Source organism: Ambystoma mexicanum, chromosome 5q, assembly GCF_040938575.1.
Source record: "Ambystoma mexicanum isolate Mex_15411 chromosome 5q, UKY_AmexF1_1, whole genome shotgun sequence".
In the NCBI taxonomy this organism is placed as follows: Eukaryota; Metazoa; Chordata; class Amphibia; order Caudata; family Ambystomatidae; genus Ambystoma; species Ambystoma mexicanum.
The window spans coordinates 172,768,514-172,792,258 of NC_090933.1; positions in this window are offsets into that span (position 1 = coordinate 172,768,514).

Sequence of the window (23,745 nt, forward strand, 5' to 3'; positions counted from 1 at the left end):
CTTAAGGGCAGATGGGAAGCAGATATGGGCAGACAAATTTCCGAAAAGCTGTGGCTAAACATCTGCAGACGCACTGCGAAATCCTCAATATCCTGCCAGTACAAACTGCATGCCATAAAACTTTTGTATAGATGGCAGTACGACCCGACCAGGCTTGCCAAAATGTATCAGGGGGTTAGCCCATACTGTTGGAGGGGCTGTGGGAAGCGGGCAGGTTATTGGCATATGTGGTGGGGGTGTGCCATGGTCCAGACCTACTGGTCAGAGGTTCTTAGCTGGATCAGGGATCTGGACGATGAAGAAAGGGTGAAGCAGCCAATGTTCATCTTGTTTGGTCTGATCGAAACAGGGGACGAAGTTGTAAAAGCACCTAGGATGGTACAGGGTCTACTGATGGCTGCACGAGCCTGCCTCACTATGGTGTGGAAGAGGCCCAAGCTCCCTAGTAAAACTGAATGGCTTGGGGTTGCCCAGACTCTCTAAAGAATGGACTACCTGACCGCCGCTTTACGCGGAGATCTTACTGATGTCGAAAGTGCCTGGTCTGAGTTCAGAGCCAAGCATGCCTTGTAAAGACAATGTGTGCAGTATATTGTTGCGATTTGTGCCAATAATGATAACAAACGAAGATTTTTGTTGTGGCGGCTCCTTGGGTCATGTTAAGTGTCCTGGTCGGATATCATATTTATACTCAAAGCTTTCTGGTGTTGTCTCATTGTTCAATGGTGTTTCTCAATCACGTATTTGGAGATATTAGAGAGGGGGGGAGGGGGGGCGAGACTGGGTTTTGTTGATATTATTCATTATACTGTTTAATTTTCAGGAACTACTGCACATGATATATGAAGATGGTACTTGTCTTACATGCTCCCTCTACTTATTTACTGAAGAATTTTGGATGTAAGTGACTGTTGAACTTGTACAAAATCAATAAATTTTGAATTAAAAAAAAAAAAAAAAAAGAAATTGGATGGTTTGAATGTAATGATAGTACCATTACTCTAAAGCATAGATTACCAGCAAATCTTACAAACGCTTATTTAATGTTCTTAAAACCAAAATTTGATAACCAAACTGGACTTAAACCTTAAGTAAACTTGTAGTAGAAAAATATAAACTGTTAGAATATTCCAAAAGCTATCTAACTGCCCAAAGATTCTACAACAACTAATCAGGTAAACGAATACCACTAAATTAGAGCTCAAGGGGAGGAACAGTTTTATTACAAATAAAATGTAGCATAGCAATGAATCTATGGTGAAAATATCTTGAAACATTAACTGGATCCAAAGAACAAAGTTCTCCTGGTGTTAGTATATCTATGTTTGTTTTGTTTTTTTTGATATGCATAGGAAATCATGTAAATCTTTCCATGCATATTCTGCATAACTTAATGTAACAAACCAAGTGGGTGGGCGAAGGTTTCTGATCATACAACATACATCTCCATGATGTCGAAACCAGTACTCTTTAGTACCACACATATTTGCTAATAGATTTGTAATATTTGATTGTAAAACCTCATCCTTTTGTTGCACTTTTTGTAATAATTGTGTAGCTGTCATATTTTGAAAGTGGGATCCTGATTTTAATATGTGTGCAACTCTGTAACATAAAGTTGCTAGTTCACTTTCAAAGAGTAGGTGGAATATGTATTCCACATTTTGTCTAAATCTGGGATCTTCAGAATACATCCGTAATGAGCGGTATTCTGAAGCTGATATTTGAATAGGCCTATCATCATACCTTCCTCCTTTGCCAGTAGGAATGAGTAGAGGAAAAGCACGTGCTTCTATACCTTTTTCCCATATGCTGATTGGTGATCCTTTTGTTTGACGCATTTGGTATGTTTCCAGTGTATCTTCTATGGTGTCATTAGAGTGCAAAGGATGAATTGTATAATGGTCTAAAGTATTTGATATTGTAGCAGGATCTAGTAGCTCAAATTGACCAGCTTCTTGTGTTTCTTGAATTATTTCAGTTGTATCTTTCAAGTTTTCTTCAATATTAATTTCTTTGTAATATTCATTATTCTCTTTAAGATATTGTAAGGCTTGTCTAACTTTATGTAAATCTACCAACTGTTGCCATTTTTTTTGTCTTTTGTAGGTACTCCATTTACTAAGAAAATTAAAGATTGCTGTATTGGACGTTGCACTCCTAGAGTATGCAGATTTTCTTTTAGATCTAATGGTAAATAAACAATTTTTCCACGAATGCCTTTTACCAATTCAGAGGGAGGTAATTTTACTGTTTTTGGTTGAAGGCGTATTATTGCTTGAAATGGGTGCAGTGTTTGAATTATGATGCTTTCATGTAAATTAAGTTGTTGTAGGGGTTTTGGTAGTGGGTATAATTCCAAATTATTTGTGATAGCACGTGAAGGTGTTTGATGGTTGTCAAGTTTTGTAGTGCAGTAACTGCAAAGTATTAAGGGGTCACTTATTTCATATTTGTTTTCTGCTACACGGTAGAGAGCTAATTCAAACCATTTAGAATCTTCATTGTCTTCAATTTTATGTGATAGGTCTACAGTTTTCGTGCTACATTTATAAAAAGTTCTGCAGCAACATACACATACATGGTTTGGTACTTCAGCTGATGTACTTTTAAATTTTAGTATTTCTTTTTTGTATGTGTTTAGCAAAAGTTTGCCATGTGTAGAATTGTTGCTAATTTGGTTTAAAGCTATTTCATTCTGTAAATGGCTTTCACTTCCAAAATATTGTTTCTGGATATAGTCAACTTCTTGAAGTAGGTCTTTCGCTGTACCATGTAGAAGAATGTTATTTAAATTTGCTAGTGCTAAAGCAGGACTTTTAGCATAGTACAGTTTATAGATGAGATTTCTTATAGTTGAATGATGTGTTGATATTCTTTTGATATCATGGAAGGTGGTTTTACAAGTAGGTCCTGTAATGCAGGCCAATGAATGTCCTTGTAGTCCTGTGTACTTGCTCACTGGACAGGTATGCATATTTTGCAGTAGTTTAATTTTGATTTTGTCTTTGCTTTTTACATATTGATTGAGGAATTGGCGTAATGACTTGAAAAATTGTTTAGGAATGTTACATATTGACGTGCATGGCCATTTGTACACTAGACGTTCTGATTCATTTGAATGGAGGGGTAATTCTAAGTTTTCATTTTTATAAGGAGTACTTCTTGTTCCATTATGGTATTATTAACTTTTTCATAACCTCGACCACTGCTATGTATGGCAATTGTATTTGTTTGCTTTTGTTTGTACACATTCTTCATTAAAGTATGGTTCTGTGCTCGTAGTGTTACTCCATTCACTTCCGCAGATACTTAAGAAGTTCTTTCTGTTGACATTTTGTTTATTGAGAAGTCTTTTTTTGTAATTTAGTTATTAGTTTTGTTAGTGGTTTAATTTTGTTTAACACTAAAATAAATAACTTTCTTTTGAGAAGAATTGCACTATCTATCAACGCTTCTAAAATTAATTTCCTACGATAGGTTTTAAGCATTGAACCTGATTTCTCTCCTGTTTTTATAAGATTTTGAAGGACTTTGTGACAGAACATTTTGGCTAAAATACTTTTCTTGTTATACTTACTTTGCACTATATTAAAATTTAAAGAAGTAGTTTTATCTGTAGTGATGGCTGATTTTTTGTTAATTGTTTTTTGGTTTTACATTTTGAAAGAGGAGGCTTTGTAGTTTTTGTACTTGAAACTTCTTGTGTTTCACTAAATAACTGTATTAGCTGTTTTGCTTCAACTTTTTTTACAAATTCTGCTAGAGATGGATGCTTATGTTGGACACTTTTATTTTCATTTGCTCTACTTCTGCATTGCTTCTCTACGGACTTGACTTTTGGTAGGCATTCTTTAGGGTCTGTCGAAAAAAATAAAGAAGGTATGGGTTGGGGTGTTCTGCAATGTATGTGTGCTGTGTGCATGAGTGTTTGAGTAAGATGATGTACATAATGGTGTCTGATTGTGCATTGGGAACTACAACTAGTAGGGATGTGTATTCTTCAATTAATATGTTACTAAACTCAGGTTCAGATGACAGAAAAAAATAAGCTAGTGGTGTGGAGATGTACAAATAGTAAATTTAATATATACAATAAAAACAGTTGTTTGTTCTATAATATGAAAATTCTAGCAGTTGAGTTGGGTAATTTGTGTGTCGAAAAGTAGGAATTTGTGCGCCATTCTGGCTGTAAATCGTTGTTTAAGACATGGGGATTTTTGGACAGAAAGGTGCACAATCTCTATTTTTAGGCACAGGAATAACATGAATTAACTTTACAGTATGTTTGAGTAATAATACAAATATTATGGTGATATTCTATTTACTTTTTTTCTAAAATGAGCAGTTTAATTCTTAGTTCTTCTTTGTTCTTGAAATTCGCCTGCTTCCTTTCAGGAGAATGGTCTTCACTGCAATTGTAAAAGAAACAAATTAGTAATTTTGTTTGTATGTAGCATTGTTTTTAATTTAGATATTGAATTTTTTAATTGAAATCCTCAGCGCCTTCCTTAAAACCATTAAAACTATCTTATTCACATAAGATACGTCGCACCAGTTCAATACATATATGTTCTTAATGAACACATTGTATTGCAATGAGTAACTGTAACAAACAAAATATCTTTAGTATGTCTTGTGAAATTCATAATGTACCACTGAATACCACCATTTCTGTAACTGAGCTGTTCTATGTAATAGTGGCTTAATGTCATGCTTAAATTAAAGTAATCAAATAAATAAATAAATAAATAAATGTAATTGTATAAGTATTATTTTTAAAGATTTGAACATAGAGTGTGCATGCATGCAATTTTGTTTGAATATATGTAGTCTATAAATTTCATTTAAAAAATGTTAGTTTAACATGATTTGATAGTGTGTGTATAAAGAAAGTAAATAGTATAAAGGTTTATAAGTGATAGTTGATTTTAGGAAATTGGAAAAAAGACAGTAGATTCATTTTACAGATTACACAAGTTAAAAGTCAGTTTGAAAATGTGTTCATGTACTGTACAGCAAATATGCATACCTGTAGTTTGTGTTCATGCATATGGATATGCATGGAGCTGCAAGTAGAAAACTTGGGGACTTGTACAGTATTTCTTGTAGTTGGTGCTTGCCAATGATATGACACTTGTACTCAGAGAGATTCACAGTACATTTGCAGTGCTGATCTATGATGATGCAGTTAGATGTAGAGGTCTTGAATGTGATTGGTGCATGGTCATGTGATTTCTTAGCTACATCCAATGAAGGAATGGCACAGAGAGTGAAGTGGAAATGGTAGAAGGGCTGTTCATGTTACGATATGTCCGCGGACATGGCGCTAGTTCGCGGACATCGGGAGTTACATCCGGGGATTTTTGGGTTCAGAAGTCATGCAAATGAGAATGAGCAGTGAAAGGGATTGGTCAGGAAAGTTTAGTGGGTGTGTTGTGCCAGGAGAGAGTTTCTCAGATACTTTTTTTGCAGAGAGAACAACAGATAGCTATGGCTGTGTGTATCAGAAAACAGATCGTTTGGATTTTGGGAGATTCGTGGATACATTGGTTGAAGGTACATGCAGAAAGCTGAGGAGTAGCTCTAGATCTTGGATTTCCACATGTTAAAGTACAGTGGCATGGAGTACGTGGAATGAAGTGGTTGGACTTGCTACCTCTCTGTGCTATTTTGGAAACAAAGCAACATCCAGACATAATTGTAATTCATTGTGGAGGGAACAGTTTAGGACATGTGTCTGGAATTTCTTTGCAATTTGCTATGAAAGAAGGACTTGGGAAAGTCATGGACATGTTTCCTAATTCTCAAGTAATATTTTCACGGATTGCGCAGAGACAAATGTGGCTTCGGTTTTCTTCATTTAGTCCACAAATGGAAAAAGCAAGGTGCAGTGTTAATAAGGCTGTTTGTGCATTTCTTTTTGGCATGTCCTCTTTTCACAATGAAAATATTATGTTTCGCAGTACATACATTTTTCGCAGAGATGGAGTCCATCTTACTTATACTGGCAATCAGATTTTTCTGAGAAATGTACAAAATGCATTGCGACCTATCTTAGAAATACAGCATCCATTTTGAAGTAGGTGTTAAGTATTTATAATTTTTGACATACAAACACCTCCCAAAGGCTCTTTTCAGAGCCACCACTTCCTCCCAGAGTAAAATGCAATGGTAACAATAGGGTAGCACCCCAATTCTTTTAATGTTTGCAAACTGTCCGTGGACTTTTAAGAAATACAAAGGGCCCTGCTTTATTTATCCTCACTTCTATTTTTTAACTGTGAAAGGCGGCTCTGAAAAGAGCCTTATTTTTTTGATTTTTGTAATTTTGTATTTTTTTTTGTTTTTTTTAGACACGACACACTAGGAGAGGAGGGGAAAGGAGGGTAAAGGGAGGGAGACCAACCACAGGGATAAGAAAGGGCGATCTGAGAGAGGAAGATGTAGAGTGGGTTTTATTTGGGTAGTGAGCAGGTCTTCTCGTGCTCTGAGACGATAGTCTCAAAAGCACTCCGAAGTCGCTCCTCCCTGCAGAGTGCTGTGTGACAGTACATACATACAACTGTGACCCTCGAAAAGTAAGGGTCATCAGAATTCTGTATGGCCTGTGAGGCAGCTTGAGGAAGACGCTGTCCCACAGAGGTGGTCCTTGTGGTGACAGGATCAGAAACGGAGGATGAAGTAGAGGAAATCAACCTAACACGTTCTTCGCAAGGTACAACCTTGCAAATAGCGCCAGAGTGAAATGACCTCAGGTGTCGCTTCATGGTTGTGGTCCCAAAGCTGTACGAACCGTGCTTCCCACAACTGAGTATCATTTTGCACTCATTGCAGATAACACGGTTCGCACGAGCCTTAGGACCATTCCCATAAATGGAAAATAACCGCCACACCCTAGACTCACGTCTAGTGCGGGTAGAAGGGATTTCCTCTACCTCATTATTGTCATCCTCTTCTTCCTCCTCTGCATCCTCACTCCTGTTCCCCTCTTCAGGCCCTTGGGAAGGTGGTGGTGGTGGAGGGGGTGGGGGTGGTGCTGAAGCAGGTGCAGCACCAGGTGGCAGTTCTGCAGCCAGGGATGCCATCTCAATGGTGTAATCAGCAAGTTGCTGGAGAAATAGCTGTGCTCTGAAGAATAGCCAGAAACACAATGAGAATAAGCTCTAGGGCGTGGTCTTTTATAGGGGTGCTTGTACGTGGTTCGCGGACATGCGCGCTGTCCGCGGACAGATCAAACACAAAAAAGAGTTCAAAAAGTTTCAAAAGATATGTAGAAACTCAGGATTACTATGTGGGACTTGTGCCATGATGAGGTTTTATGGAAAAATATTGTGGATTACTCGAAAATGTACTTTTAAATTGTTCAGGGACACGAACTGTGTCCGCATTCAGAAAACGCGATCAGCATGGGTGGGGTCACATGATCCCTTCGCGAACAGGTCCGCGAAGGAAGCTCCTGTCCGCAGGACACCAAATGCACAGACATTGGTTTGCGCATGCGCGTTGATGTTCTACGGACAGTGTTCGGGTCCTGAATTAATTTAAAGTGTGTCACACATCAAACGAACATTTCTGGACATCGCGAATGTTCTAGAACAGTTTAAACTTGCTAGCGAACACTACGGACAGATATAGGGTTCTTTAGGACACCTCCATTTTCGTTTAAATACGAACATTTCAGGACACCAATTGGGTTCTTAGAACAGTTTGAACTTGCTGGTGAACAGTACAGACAGGTATAGTGTTCTTTAGGACACCTCCATTTTCGTTTAATTACGAAAATTTCAGGACACCGCTTGTGTTCTTAGAACAGTTTCAACTTGGTAGCGAACAGTATGGACAGGTATAGTGTTCTTTATTAGGACACCTCCATTTTCGTTTAATTACGAACATTTCAGGACACCAATTGGGTTCTTAGAACAGTTTGAACTTGCTAGCGAACAGTACAGACAGGTATAGTGTTCTTTAGGACACCTCCATTTTCGTTTAATTATGAACATTTCAGGACACCGCTTGTGTTCTTAGAACAGTTTCAACTTGCTAGCGAACAGTACGGACAGGTATAGTGTTCTTTAGGACACCTCCATTTTCGTTTAATTACGAACATTTCAGGACACCGCTTGTGTTCTCAGAACAGTTTCAACTTGGTAGCGAACAGTATGGACAGGTATAGTGTTCTTTATTAGGACACCTCCATTTTTGTTTAATTACGAACATTTCAGGACACCAATTGGATTCTTAGAACAGTTTCAACTTTCTAGCGAACAATACGGACAGGAATAGTGTTCTTCAGGACACCTCCATTTTCCTTTATTTACGAACATTTCAGAACACCCACGCTGTCCGCGGACATCTACATTGTTTTAAAAAAAATAAAAAATGGGAAGTAATTACAACACAATATAAAAATGCAACTTTATTTCACATATATTAATAATTTATGACAGAGAAGGTGAGGCAGAAACAGAAACAAGAACAGGAGAATTATGGGTTTCAACATGAATGGTATCAGGTGAACAAGGGATGGAAGTCTCATCAAAACGTTTTGGATTATGGAGAGGGTTTGGGGATAATCGACTGGGATATGGTGAGGGGGGACAAGTACATGTGGGACAATGGTATGAGGTTTTTGTTTTAAAATGATCCTCAACAAAAGTTTTCAAATTATTAAAATTGCTCAATAATAAATCCATTTTTGCTTTTAAGCTGTCAAGCGTGTTTTCCATAACAGTTTCTTCAGACATATTTTCTATTTTGGTATGCTCTGTACAAAAAGAAATATATATGTTAAATATATATAAAATAATAACAATTAAATGGTTTATATTGTAAAGTGTGTACCATTAGCTTCACTATTTTCTGACATTTCGTCATGTGGGAAATGCTCCTCTAACCATTCCAGAGTACTAGACATTTCTGTGAGAAAAAAAAATAATCTTCAGGACACCCACTACGAACATTTCTGGACACAGCTAGAGTTCTTAGAACACTTTCAACTCGCCAACGAACAATACGGACAGCGTCCTCAGGACACCCCCTACGAACATTTCAGGACAACGCATGTGTTCTTAGAACACATCCCCATTTTGTTTATGTGCGAACATTTCAGGACAACGTGAGAGTTCTTAGAACACTTTGAACTTGACAACGAACAATACAGACAGCGTCCTCAGAAAACCCCCATTTTGTTTATTTGCGAACATTTCAGGACACCCCGAGTGTTCTTAGAACACTTTCAACTTGCCATCGAACGTTACGGACAGCATCTTCAGGACACCCCCTGTGAACATTTCAGGACACCGAGACAGTTCTTAGAACACTTTCAACTTGTCATCGAACAATACGGACAGCGTCTTCAGGACACCCCTTATGAACATTTCAGGACAACACGAGAGTTCTTAGAACACTTTCAACTTGACAACGAACAATACGGACAGCGTCATCAGAACACCCCCAGTTTGTTTATTTGCAAACATTTCAGGACACCCCGAGTGTTCTTAGAACACATTCAACTTGCCACAGAACAATACGGTCAGAGTCCCCAGAACACCCCCATTTTGTTTATTTGTGAACATTTCAGGACACCGCGAGTGTGCTTAGAGCGTCTTCAGGACACCCCCTACGAACATTTCAGGACACTGTGAGAGTTCTTAGAACACTTCAGGAAAACGCCTGTGTTCTTAGAACACACCCCCATTTTGTTTTTGTTCAAACATTTCAGGACAACACGAGAGTTCTTAGAACACTTTCAACTTGACAACGAACAATACGGACAGCGTCATCAGAACACCCCCAGTTTGTTTATTTGCGAACATTTCAGGACACCCCGAGTGTTCTTAGAACACATTCAACTTGCCACAGAACAATACGGACAGAGTCCCCAGAACACCCCCATTTTGTTTATTTGTGAACATTTCAGGACACCGCAAGTGTTCTTAGAGCGTCTTCAGGACACCCCCTACGAACATTTCAGGACACTGTGAGAGTTCTTAGAACACTTCAGGAAAACGCCTGTGTTCTTAGAACACACCCCCATTTTGTTTTTGTTCAAACATTTCAGGACAATGCGAGAGTTCCTAGAACACTTTCAACTTAATAACGAACAATACGGACAGCATCCTCAGAACACCCCCATTTTGTTTATTTGCGAACATTTCAGGACACCCCGAGTGTTCTTAGAACACTTTCAACTTTCCATCGAACAATATGGACAGCGTCTTCAGGACACTGCCTGCGAACATTTCAGGACACTGAGACAGTTCTTGGAACACTTTCAACTTGCCATCAAACAATATGACAGCATCTTCAGGACACCCCCTACGAACATTTCAGGACAACGCGAGAGTTCTTAGAACACTTTCAACTTGACAACGAACAATACGGACAGTGTCATCAGAGCACCCCCATTTTGTTTATTTGCGAACATTTTAGGACACCCCGAGTGTTCTTAGAACACATTCAACTTGCCACGGAACAATACGGACAGCATCCCCAGAACACCCCCATTTTGTTTATTTGCAAACATTTCAGGACACCGTGAGTGTTCTTAGAACAGTTTCAGCTTGCTTGCGAACAAAACGGACACATATTGAGTCCTCAGAACACCCCCCATTCAGTTTATTTAGAACATTTCAGAACACCCGTGATGTCCGCAGACAAATCGAACACAAAAAGAACGTCTACCACATAAAAAAGCACAACATTTAACCTATCTCATACCCTTCCATCCTCCCCAAACACTCCTACACACCAACACACTCTACTAAATACACATTTTGAACAAACTTTCACCGCGCTGTCCGCGGACGTCCGCAAATCCAAGATGGCTGGCCCTACCGAAAATCTGACGCGCTTCACGCTTAACACCGTCCAATCAGCAAACACGTCACATGTCCGCAGACATCACGCAAGCCGATTGGCCAATCAGGACACTGTCCGTGGAGAGAACAGGGAAGTGTGTCTGCGGACTGAACACAGATAACACACATTTTTTTTACCTTCTTTTTGGTCATTTTAAAAAAAACTAATGGATGGATTTTCACCAAACTTGTAAAAGCACACTTTTGGTGAAAATCCGTCCAGCGGTTTGGGCTGTAGGCGCGAGCAACATTTTTTTCCATTCAGTCTATGGGGAAAAAAAAGTTTTGGGACCCCCCTATAACCTTGCCCCCCCTGGACGAATCCACACCAAACTTTGCAAATAAAATCGGAGTGGGCCAAATACTTTTTTTGCAAAGTTTGGTGAGGATTTGTCCAGGGGGAGCGAAGTTATAAGCCGCCCAAAAAGTGATCTTCCTATGGAAACAGCAACTTAACCATAACTACATGGCCACTACCGTGGCCATGTAATATATATATATATATGCATATATGACACGTCCGCGGTAGTGGCCGTGTAGTTATGGTTAAGTTGCTGTTTCCATAGGAAGAGTACTTTTTGGGCGGCTTATAACCCCGCTCCCCTCGACAAATCCTCACCAGATTTTGTGAAAAAAATAAATTGGCCACTCTAAATGTTTTTGCAAAGTTCAGTGATGTTTTGTCCGGGGGGGGGAAGATATAGGGGGGGTTCCAAAATGTCTTTTTTTCTCATTGACTGAATGGGGGAAAAACTTTGCGCACGGCTGCAGGTCAAACCGCTGGACAGATTTTCACAAAATTTGTGGCAGTTATAGGGGCTTGGTCCAGAAAGTGTGCTTTTGTAAATTTGGTGACAATCTGTGCAGTATTTTTCTTTAAAACTACCAAAACGTATGTCTCAAAAAATTAGTGATATCTATGTCCGCTCCGCGGTTACACTTCCCTGTTCGCTCCGCGGACAAGATACAGATTGGCTAATGGGCGCGCATCATGACCGCAGACACGCGACGTCTCTGCCGATTGGCTGCTGCGAGACGTATTCTGCATCAGATTGTTTGGCTGCACCCGACATCTTGGATCCGCCGATAGCGGAGCAACAACCAGCGTACACATGCTATATTTATAAAACTCTTTTGCTGTGTCACAGAGCGTTGGGACCGGGTCAGACAGTAAGACATGGGTGATCAATGCATTTGTTCTGGGGGTCAGTCTTCACAATGTATCTTCTATGGCCACCTTGTACGCACAGAAAATGAGGGGTGTAATAACGGTAGCATTGCAGTCCATGCAGTGCACAAGAAACGTGTTACTGTTGTAAGGAGACGCGTAGTGGTAGAGAACATTGAAATTGACAACATGCCATAATTGCAATACTTTTTCCTATGGGTATTATTATATTCATTAGTACGCCGCCATGGGTGTGACATGCTAAAGTGGTTGTGGCCAGGGCCTAGAGTCTTGGATGAATGGCCGTCGGCCGAAGGCCAAATACCTTACTTCCAAGATAGTAGGCCCTGGCCACAACCAATGCAGCATGTCACACCCATGGATACACCCTTAGTATTGCGTGTCGATTGCTAAGTTGTGGGGAGTGTGTGCAGTTTTGGGTGCATGGCCAAAGGCCATGCACCCAACGACAAGGTTGGACGTACTGGACGTGCAAGCCACTGCACACCCATCCCATGTAATATCTATGGACATACAGCTAGGAGTGAAGCCTCTGGCCAGAAGCAGTGAAGGATACCACACTTATAGAAAAACCCCTACTACCACACATCACTGAGGTGGTTGTGGGGAGACCATGCACTCTTGGGTGCATGACCGAAGGCCATGCACCCAATAACAACGTTAGAACCTCTTCATGATGTATTTTCTATGGCCACCTTGTACGCACAGAAAATGAGGGGTGTAATAACGGTAGCATTTGAGTCCATGCAGTGCACAGGAAACTTGTTACTGTTGTAAGGCGACGCATAGTGGAAGCGAACATTGAAATTGACAACATGCCATAATTGCAATACTTTTTCCTATAGGTATTATTATATTAATTAGTAGGCCGCCATGGGTGTGACATGCTACAGTGGTTGTGGCCAGGGCCTAGAGTCTTGGATGCATGGCCGTCGGCCGAAGGCCGCAGGCCTTACTTCCAAGACTGTAGGCCCTGGCCACAACCACCGGAGCATGTCACACCCATGGATACACCCATAGTAATGCATATCGATTGCTTGGTTGTGGGGAGTGTGTGCAGTCCTGAGTGCATGGCCGAAGGCCATGCACCCAACAACAAAGCTATAACCCCTTCACTTACAAGCCCATATGGGTTTTATCTAGTGCGGTCGTTTTGGTGAAGATGTGTACTTTTGGGTGCATGGTTGAAGGCTGTATGCCATACACCCAAGCATGCACCCAAAAGGAAACTTGTTAGCACTGCAGTTATAAGCCACTTCACAACCATATATTGAATGTATGGACATGCACCTAAGATTTGAGGCCCTGCCTACAAACATGAAGCATTTCAGAGCTACAGAGACACCCCTAGTATTCAACATCAGTCCGGTGGCTGTGGGGAGGGTCTGCAGTCATGAGTGCATGGCCGCAGGCTATGCACCAAACAGAACAGTTGTATGTAGTGTATTTACAAGGCACAATGGGTGTGATATGGTGTGGTAGTGCATCACTCAGGTGGCTGTGGGGAGGGGCTGCAATCATGGGTATATAAAAGCACATTTGTATGTAGTGTACTTATATGGCGCAATGGATGTCATATGGTGTGGTAGTAGTGGCCAGGATGCAGAGTATTTGAACAAAGTAATAAGAACTGCAGTTGTAAGCAGCTGTGCATTTTATATTCTGTACACCCATAAATTGATAATTCTATGGCCTCAAACTCACGTCTGTAGCCTGTGGCTACAAAGTACTGCAACATATCACAGCTATTGGTACACTTGTACTATGCAACATCATTAAGATGGTTGTGGGGAGGGCTTAGCATTTTGGGAGCATGGCCAAAGGCCATGCTCCCAAAACCAACTTTGTATATAGTGAAATGAAAAGGCACAATAGTTCCGATATGCTGTGGTGTTTCTGGCTAGGACCCACAGTCTTGACTGCATGCCCAAAGGCCATGAACAGAAGACTGAAGTCATGAGCAGTGGGGTTATAAGTGAATATGGGAGTGGTGTAATGCGCTAGTTGTGTGCACGCCGTAATGTCTTGGCTGCATAGCTGCAGGCGATGGTCCCAACAGTAAATTTATAAGTAGCTAATTTACAAGGACCATGGTTTCGATATGCAGCAATGGTTGTGGCTAGGAAGTATACTCTATGTACTTTGGTCATAAGGCGTAGGTTGTACATTACACACTGAAGATGCAAGGGCCAGCCTCCAGCCACTGCAGCATATTACTACCATAGATTAGACGTGTAGATTCGCATGTGTAGAAAATGACTGCCAATATACTTACTCCTTAGGTATGTTAGTCTTTGCATTTTATGAAAACTTACTACATTGCATAATAGACAGTTTACCTTTTTTTTACCCTCATATTTAGTTTACAAACCAGTGTACTGTGCATTGTGTCAGTTTCTGTGTTTGCTTTTCTAATCCTTGGGTCTGGGGAAAAAAATCCTTGTCGGATAAAAAAAAAACGTGTTTTGCTATGGTGCTAACTACCTCCTTGTTTCCTTTGAGTGTTTCCTTCATCTTTGTGATTAATGTTATGTTTGTTGTCTTCCTGCTGATTTTTAACAACAGTTACATACCTGTAGGCTTATTGTACCTGTGCATTTGTTCCTACAGATCTGTGACATTCATTTATTTGTGTCGTTGTTATATACTGTTTCCTTCATCTTTCTGATCAATGTTATGTTTGTTGCCTTCCTTCTGATTTTTAACAACAGTTACATACCTGTAGGCGTATTCTAACTGTCCATTTGTTCCTACAAATCTTTGATATCCATTTATTTGTGTCATTGTTATATCATATTGGGCAGTTAGATACCTATTGGCATAGTCTAACTGTTTGTAGTCTTTCACATAATTTTTTGGAAATCTTGAAGTACACATTATTTATTAAATTTTGGCTTTAAGAAGATTAAATACGCATTTGTAAGATTAGCTGGCAATCTATGCTTTAGAGTAATGGTGCTATCATTACATTCAAACCATCCACATTTCTTTTTAATGTATGCAGTGTAGTGACCTGCATTGGTTGCAGCTCCTGCATTGTATATTATTCCTACTGTTGTAAAGGTTTTCTTTCCAAGTGACACTTGACCATGTGTGAATCCAGTCAGTTTGCAGTTGTTTTTGGTACTATCTGCATCATAACGTAGAAGCATAAGTATTATGTAGGCACTATGTGATTGTATCAGTAAGGTGGGCGATTGTCTGAATTGCAAATAGTGCATAATCTGCCATGGTTTGCATTCTGTACAAGTTGCTGAAATGGAATGCTTTCACAATTTGGTATGGAAACATACACAAATCGCTCATTTTGGATTTCTTCCTGTATCACTTTGCTACAGAGAGTGCATGTATGTTTCCACATGTACGAAATCTGGAAGATTTCATTTACTGGTATGCTTTTCTTTTCCAATACTAATAGTAAGTACATTAGAAATTCTTGTGGATCTTCTTGTGAGTTCAGAGTGAATCTCACCATTCCAGCACAGTCGTCCAATTCTTGACGTATTCCGTGAACACTGTATGTGTTGTCAGGATTGCTTTTTGCATTTCTATGAGGCCCTAATATTTGCAAACACAATTAGTCTGTACTGTGCAAGTAAATATTGATAACAATTGGTGGCAATTGAAATAGAATATTCATTGCTACATTTGCATAGCAACTTACCCCACTATCATTTGCAAATTTGAATGGACCAGCTAGTTCTGTATCTCAGTGCATTTTTCGGAATTTCTGTTCCTTCTTTGCCGACGGCCCTGGTTTACATTCCCTAATAGGTTCTTCTTTGTTTGTGGTAATTGCTGAAACTTTAGCTTCTTTTCTTTTCTTTGAGGAATTTGCTGTTAGATTCTGTTGCATTCCTGTTTCATTTAGTTTTCTTTTACCAAGTTTTACTTTATCTGGAACAGGATATTGTTTCAGATGAGGGGTGTACAGTGAACGCAGTCTATTGTATTTTAGAATGCAAGGAATATCAGCTTTCACTTTACTTGCATCAAAGTTCATTAGCAATAGACCGTCAAGTGTATGTAAGCGTGATAATGCTACGTAGCTCATGCCTACCTTAAAGACTGTGTTTCCTATATCTATCAATGCTTTGTCTAGGGTAAGACCTTGGAATTTATAAATGGTAACTGCATATGCAAGAGTTAGAGAAAATTGCTCTCTACCTACATACATGTCTTTGAATAGAAGGAATCGAGCAATTGAGCGCCCTATCCTTTTCACTTCTGAAACTTTATCAAAGCGAATATTGACAAACTGAATCTTGCTGTCATGTGGGTATTATTGAAAGCCAACAACTGTACCTAGTGCTCCATTAACTAGCCCTTGCTCGACGTCAAGGTTACGTTTAAGCATTTAACCCAGCTGTGTTGGAGATTGAATTTTCTAAACTATTTAGTTTTGTTGTGGCTTGCTCACACATGGGTACTGTCAAACCATGTACGTTTAGATTGTCTGTGGCGCTAATTTCCATTATTAGTTGTATTTCTTTATTTAACATTGTTTTATTGAATTTGAAACAGCTTGCAAGAGTTGGCATTAAGGCCATACAATTGACATTTTTGTGCCCTATTTGTTCCATAACATCAGTCGCACATGCATTATCGCCATAAAGTGCATGAATGTGCCGGTTTTTCAATACAACTTGTGCTTCTTGCGATAGTACACCAATTCTAATACTTTTTAAGATGTTGGCATAAGTGAGATCTGCAGATTGCCACATGTTCTCAGTTAATTCTCTGTATTGGAAATGTTGCCAAAGGTTGACATTACCTATGCTACCAACAGTTCTCCGGCAGAGTTTGTGGCCTAAGGTTTTAAAAATAGGTTCACCTTTCACTGGTGTCAATTTTAGAAGATCTCCGAAAACTATAATGTGTTTCCCTGCAAAGACTTCTTTGTTGTTACTTCTAAGTACTTCTTGCAATCTGAGGTGAATCAAAGCCAACATTAGGTTGGAGACCATGCTCACTTCATCTATTAGTAGCATTTTCATTTGTTTTAATACTCTGCGTAATTCCATTGCAGCTTCTGCAGAAGGTTTGTAATAGTCTAATTTATTTTGATGCTCTACTGGAAGCAGTAGTAATCGGTGTAAAGTGACACCGCCTATGTTTTAGGCTGGTAAACCTGTGGGGGCTTTTACAACAGCTGACAGTTTGTTGTTTGTCAATTGTTGAAGGAACTTGCTGATGATTTTGATTAAGAATGTTTTCCCTGATCCAGCTTCACCACTCACGTACAGCAGTATAGGTTTGTAATTTTGGCAGGTACATTCGTTTTTTTCGTGTTGTGCACCATGTACAATTTGTTTTGTTACGTCTTCAAAAATGGTGTGCTGATCTTTGTTAAGTTTTGCTTGTTGTACATTTAAGTCTTCTGTATCTTCTTTATACTGATACATGGTGTTTTCTACTTCTGCCATAGCTACTTCAGCCTCATTTGCTATTAGTGGTTGTTCTAGTGGTTCTTGACTTCCTGTTACAGACGGTTGACTACTGTCAGAAGAGTCCTTATCTAGTTGGGCCTGAAGTTATTCTTCCTGTTGCTGCTCATTGTGTAACATTGTTTTGTACTGCATAAAGTTCACATCGGTGATAGTGCTTTCATTTGCTTTGAAAGCATCCTCATAGCATTCATAGTTTTCTAGTATGTCTTCATCTTTTCTCCATGGCTTGAAAAGTTGTAACAGAGACATGTAATACAGTTCTTTCTGTTGAGGAGCTTTTAATGACAATTTTACATGATTAATTAAGCTTCGTTTGGTAAGTTTCACTAAGCTCCCTTCACAATCGGTCACTCTATATCTACGTTGCTTTCATCGGGTTTTACATTATTTTTGTATGCAAAGTTTTGAGCTATGTGGTATAGACACATGCTTTCCAAAGTGCTACTCCTGTTCGGATAGTACATGTCCAGTAAATTGTTTTTTAGAATATCTTAGATGTTGGGATCATTTCTGGCAATTGTTTCTATGACCTCATATGATTTCAGCAGTCTTTTTCTAGATTTTGCAGGACCAATACATAGCCATACTTTGTTGTCTGATTTACCATACAAAGCAGTACCGGTTAAACGATCTGCTGCTTCATAGGCGCCACATTCTCTATGAGAGAGCATTTTTATGCCTAGGCTGTACAATTTCTGTGATAATGTTTTGTCTGATGCTAGGTCATCCCAGAGGTCTTGAAGCTCTGTTTTTCTGCTTTTGTTAAGTAGGCTGTAACATATCGTGCAACAGCAGTTGAATTGTCTGCAATGTACTGCACATCTATGTTTGCATTCCATAAGAGGGCAATGATTGCATTGTAATCATTGACATATTTTGATTCTTCCCTTCTTCTTAGGTGATTTACCTTTAACACTATGTCGAACTGAAGACATGAAGTTGTTTACTTGACCTGTTTCTGTAAGTGGTCTAGGGAAACCAAAGCGGCATTTAGATAGTATTTAGCTTTGTTTTTTATATTTGCTGAGACAATATGAGCCACATTTGGGTCTTTGAAATTGTAAAATCTGCCCATGCAGTTCACTATGTGTCTGTCGTGAAGGGATTTCACAGTTGACATATTTTTGGATAAACTGCAAAACAGTGCTATCACTGTCGTGACCAAATTTCGTTGCACCTTTGATCCATAACAGCATGTGAATATGTGTTCTTCCTCGTGCTTGATATTCTTTTCTCCAAATGCAGTGTTGCACTTCTCCAAGGGGAAGAACAGTTTTATTGCAAATAAAGTGTAGCATGGCAATGAAACGATGATGGAAATATCTAGAGACATTAACTGGATCTAGAGAGCAAAGCTCTCCAGGTGTTAATGAGGGTAATTCAGAGAATTCGGCACACAAGTGGCGCATGCGGGTGGCGCACAGTGTGTGCATGCGGCAGTCTGTGGCAGTCTGCGCCAGCCACGTGCGCCAAAACCCATAACAGCGCACAGCAAATTCATGGATTTTAACATCCAAAACCAGCCGTGGCGTAGAGTGGCGCAGCGACCCTGCAGCAGCGCCAGTTACGCCCCAACCCTGTCCCGTGTGCCATGAACAGCACACAAATCCAGTACATGGGGGAAAGGCCAGTGGACCAGCATACATCACAACCACGAAAACGCATGTAAAACAACTTGCGCACCCCTCAAAATACACGTCCCCTCTCGCACTAGCGAAATCTCGTGTTTAACACCCCGCGCACCCCTCAGAATGCACGCACCACCCTCGCATTAGCGAAATCACGTGTAAAACTCCCCGTGCACCCATCAGAATGCACGTAACCCCTTCGTGCTAGCGAAATCTCGTGAAAAACTCCACCCTGTGGTGTGGGCAGCCAGTGGGGTATGCATCTGGGTGATGGGCTGCCTGTGGGTAATGTTGAGGATGTATGGGGTGCATGCTTGTAATCCTGGGGTGCGTGGGGAGTTTCACACACGATTTCGCTTGGAGAGCAGGGTACATGTATTCTGAGAGGTACGCGGGGAGTTTCACACGTGATTTCGCCTGGAGAGCGGGGTACGTGTATAGTGAGGGGTGCATGGGGAGTTTCACAAGCGATTTCGCTAGTGCGAGGGGGTGCGTGTATTTTGAGGGGTGTGCGGGGAGTTTAACATGCGATTTCACTTGGAGAGCGGGGTATGTCTATTCTGAGGGGTGCGTGGGGAGTTTCCCCTGTGATTTCGCATGGAGAGCGGGGTACGTGTATACTGAGGGGTGCGCGTTGAGTTTCACATGCGATTTCGCTAGTACAAGGGGGGTGCATGTATTCTTAGGTGGGCGTGGGGAGTTTCACACGCGATTTTGCCTGGAGAGCAGGGTACGTGTATACTGAGGGTTGGGCAGGGTGTTTCACACGCGATTTCACAAGTGCGAGGGGGGTGCGTGTATTCTGAGGGGTGCGCAGGGAGTTTCACATGCGATTTTGCAGTCTGAGCAGGATACGTGCATTTTGAGATGTGCGCATGGAGTTTCACATGCAATTTCGCTAATGCAAGGGGGGTGCGTGTATTCTGAGGGGTGCGTGGGGAGTTTCACATGTGATTTTGCAGTCTGAGCGGGGTATGTGTATTCTGTGGGGTGCGCAGGGAGTTTCACACATGAATTGGCAGTGTGGGTCCTCCCAGGTGTGCCCTCTACCCCCTCCCCAGCCCCTGCAGGCAGCACACACCACAGGGGACTACCCTGCACCCCTGGCCATGTCCTGCAGGCAGACCATCCACCATGGGCATGCCCCGCAGGAAGCTCATCCACCCTGGGCATGCCCCCCAGCCAGCCCACATGTCACCATGCACTAGTGAGCACCGACTCATGTTCCCCTGCACCCCTACCCACCCAGCATTGACGGGCAGGCCCCGACACATGTCCCCCTGCACCCCTACCCACCCAGCACTTTCGGGCACCTGCCAGCAAGCCCCGACTCATGTCCCCCTGCGCCCCCCACCCAGCATTGACGGGCACCTGCCAGCACCCCCCACCCAGCATTGACAGGCACCTTTCAGCAGGCCCCGACTCATGTCCCCCTGCACCCCCCACCCAGCATTGACGGGCACCTGACAGCACCCCCCCACCCAGCATTGACAGGCACCTTCCAGCAGGCCCCGACTCATAAACCCCTGCACCCCCACCCAGCATTGACAGGCACCTACCAGCAGGCCCTGACTTATGTCCCCTGCCCCCCCACCCAGCATTGACGGGCACCTGCCAGCAGGTCCCGACTCATGTCCCCCTGCACCCCCCCAGCATTGACGGGCACCTGCCAGCAGGCTCCGACTCATGTCCCTCTGCACCCCCCCCACCCAGCATTGACGGGCACCTGCCAGCAGGCCCCGACTCATAAACCCCTGCACTCCCCCACCCTCCATTGACGGGCACCTGCCAGCAGACCCTGACTCATGTCCCCCTGCACCCTCCACCCAGCATTGACGGGCACCTGCCAGCAGGCCCCGACCCATGCCCCCCGAACACATCATCAAGATGCACAATCATGGGCCTCATGTCCACCAAAATTCCACTGCATGCCACCCCAGTCTAAAGACCCAATCAAGTATTCCATCCACTCCACATTGAAATGCCAATTTCATGACACAACCCAAAAATCAACTATGTACATCAACACATATCCGTCACACACACACAATGGGTGCCAGTGATTGTGGAAACCCACATTGTGACATGCATTAAACCAATGAGCAAATTCCATGCATGGAAGTTATAAATCAAAATGTATTTTACACAAAATGAAGGTAATGAAATGAAAACATAAAAAATGTTTAAACAAAAAAAGAAATGCATGTCCAAAACAGAAAAAAAATAATGAAGTCTCAATACAAAGTTATCCAAATGAAAATTAGTCCAAAGTCTCCGCCCAAGAAAGCAAATTCAAAGGAAATGAAAATTTAAAATCCATTGCTCCATGGTGATCCAAAAAATAAGAAATATATGAGAAATCCACTGTTCAACTATGTACAACGAAGAAATCCAGGGTCCATGAGCCCAACGAATGAAATGAAACCTAAAAAAAAAAAACTACCTAAGAAATAACTATATACAAAAGGGTGGGGCATAGTCCAAGCACCCCAAAATAATGCAAAACCAAAAGGAAACCTAACACTACAAACTATGTACAATGGCGGCGGGCAAGTCCAACGGCTCACTTTTCGATACCCCGGGCCAGGGCATCATCAAACTCCTGGTTTATGTCTCCTGGAGGCGAGCCTGTTCCATGGCCCGAGGTTTCGCAGGGACGATGCCATGTTCAACTCCAACTCCCTGCGAATTGCCTCGAGGCACTCGGCTCGCCCTGTGCATGGAGTTCTCCGCCGTGACTATTGTGAGCCGTGCCTTTTCCGCCCGCCGCCGCTCTGCATCTATCTGCTGGCCCAACCGCTGCCACACGGAAGACACTCCCAATCCAGGGTCCTCCTGCCCTCCGGCCGATGCCTGCCCCTCTGATGTTGTTGGCCCCGAACCATCATTGCTCCCACCTTGAGCCTGCTGCTGTCGTGCATGTGCCCTGCCTGTTGTTGCCTGCACGTCATTGTCACGCTGGGGTCCAGTTGTTGGGGTGGCCACCCCTGCTGGACCTCTGACTCCCGACTGTGGCAGGGACATGTCCTCCACTAGCCTGGCTGCTGGGCAAGGGACAGCTCCACAGGGTGCCCGGGTGACACTTGCGCAGGAAGATGGCACAGAGGACGACTGGCGCACAAGGGGTTCAATTGAGGACAGCGTAAGCAAAAGCTCCAGCACACGGAGGAACCCAGCACTGGTGACCCCGCCTAGTAGGTTGACGTGGTCTTCAAGACATTCGAAATGATGTTGTCATGATGCCTACCCCCATGCAACCGAACCAAGCCCATCAGCCCCGGGAGCAGGCATCTAGACATTTAGTAAAACCTCAGCAGCCCTGGCTAGGGGCTATCTGGGTTCAGTCCTGGTGCCTTAGGCGCCAGGCTCATAGTAGAAATCAGTCCTGGCACCGAAGGCGCCAGGCTCATAGTCATTACTTACCTGAGGCAGACCATGCTGCAAATGACTCCAATCCAACATGAAGCCTGAAAGGGACTATTTTTCTACAGGGACTATTTTTTACTCGGGTGTGGTTCTAGGGACTTCTTACCTGGGACTACTTTTGAGGCTATTTAAACCACGCCCGACCAGCAACACACGCTTCATGTTATTCTGCATCCAGCAGCGTAACTCTCACCGTGCCTGCAGCCTGCATCCAGTCTTCTGCCACGCCTGTCTCGAATCCACAGCTCCTAAAACAAAGAGGAAAGAAAGGGACAAGGTTAGAAAACAAACTTATTTCTATTCCACACCTGATTCTGGATCCATCTCGTCTCCGGACCTGTAAAGAACATCATTTCTGCGCACGCCGCACCTCCAGCTGCAGCGCCGCGCCATACTCACCAGTCTTCCCAGCATCCTTCGGGTCGGCGCTGCGTCCATCATTTCTTCGCCAAACTTCGGCACCTCGGAGATAAAAGAAAACCACAAGGTGAGCCGAGGGAACCAACAAATATAATTCTTACCACCATAGACTTGCCTGATTTACCACCGGTGGCATCCTTTTGTGACTCTCCATATTTTTATGTGCCGCATCTGTAAAGAGAGACAAAACAACACGTTTTCCACGTGCAACATTTACCGGACAGCGCCAGGCAATACAGACTCTTACCTGAGCGCCACCAGCTGCCACAAGAGCATCTTTTCAGGAGCCAGCTCTAAGACAAGAAAGGAAGGGGGGAACAAGAGTGAACATCGGACATATCGAACTCTATGAACTTAATACTTATTGGTCCTTACCAGGAACCTCAGAGTCAATACTCTCCGGAACTCTCCCAAGCCTTCAAACCAGTGAAGTAACTGGAATTGATGCGTCCCTGCAAATCCACGCAGGATGGAGAGCTCATCTTTCAAGAATCTAAGGTGGGATTGCTATGAGGGCATTTCGGAGGTGATTAGTTGGGGAGGACTGTGGGGGTGCCATCACTTGAATCCACAAGTGGCTAAATCCATCTCTCCACTTGCAGGAGAATATTTCTACAGGTTAAGCAGACACGATTAGGAGGGCAGATCCAGTCAGTCATCGCTGCACTACGCATCACGTGGGTGGAGACCGCAGCTGTCTGGGTCCGACCGACGCCCCTGTGTGAGCCAGGTGAGCGTAACAGATATGCACTGTCCTCACGAGAACCCCG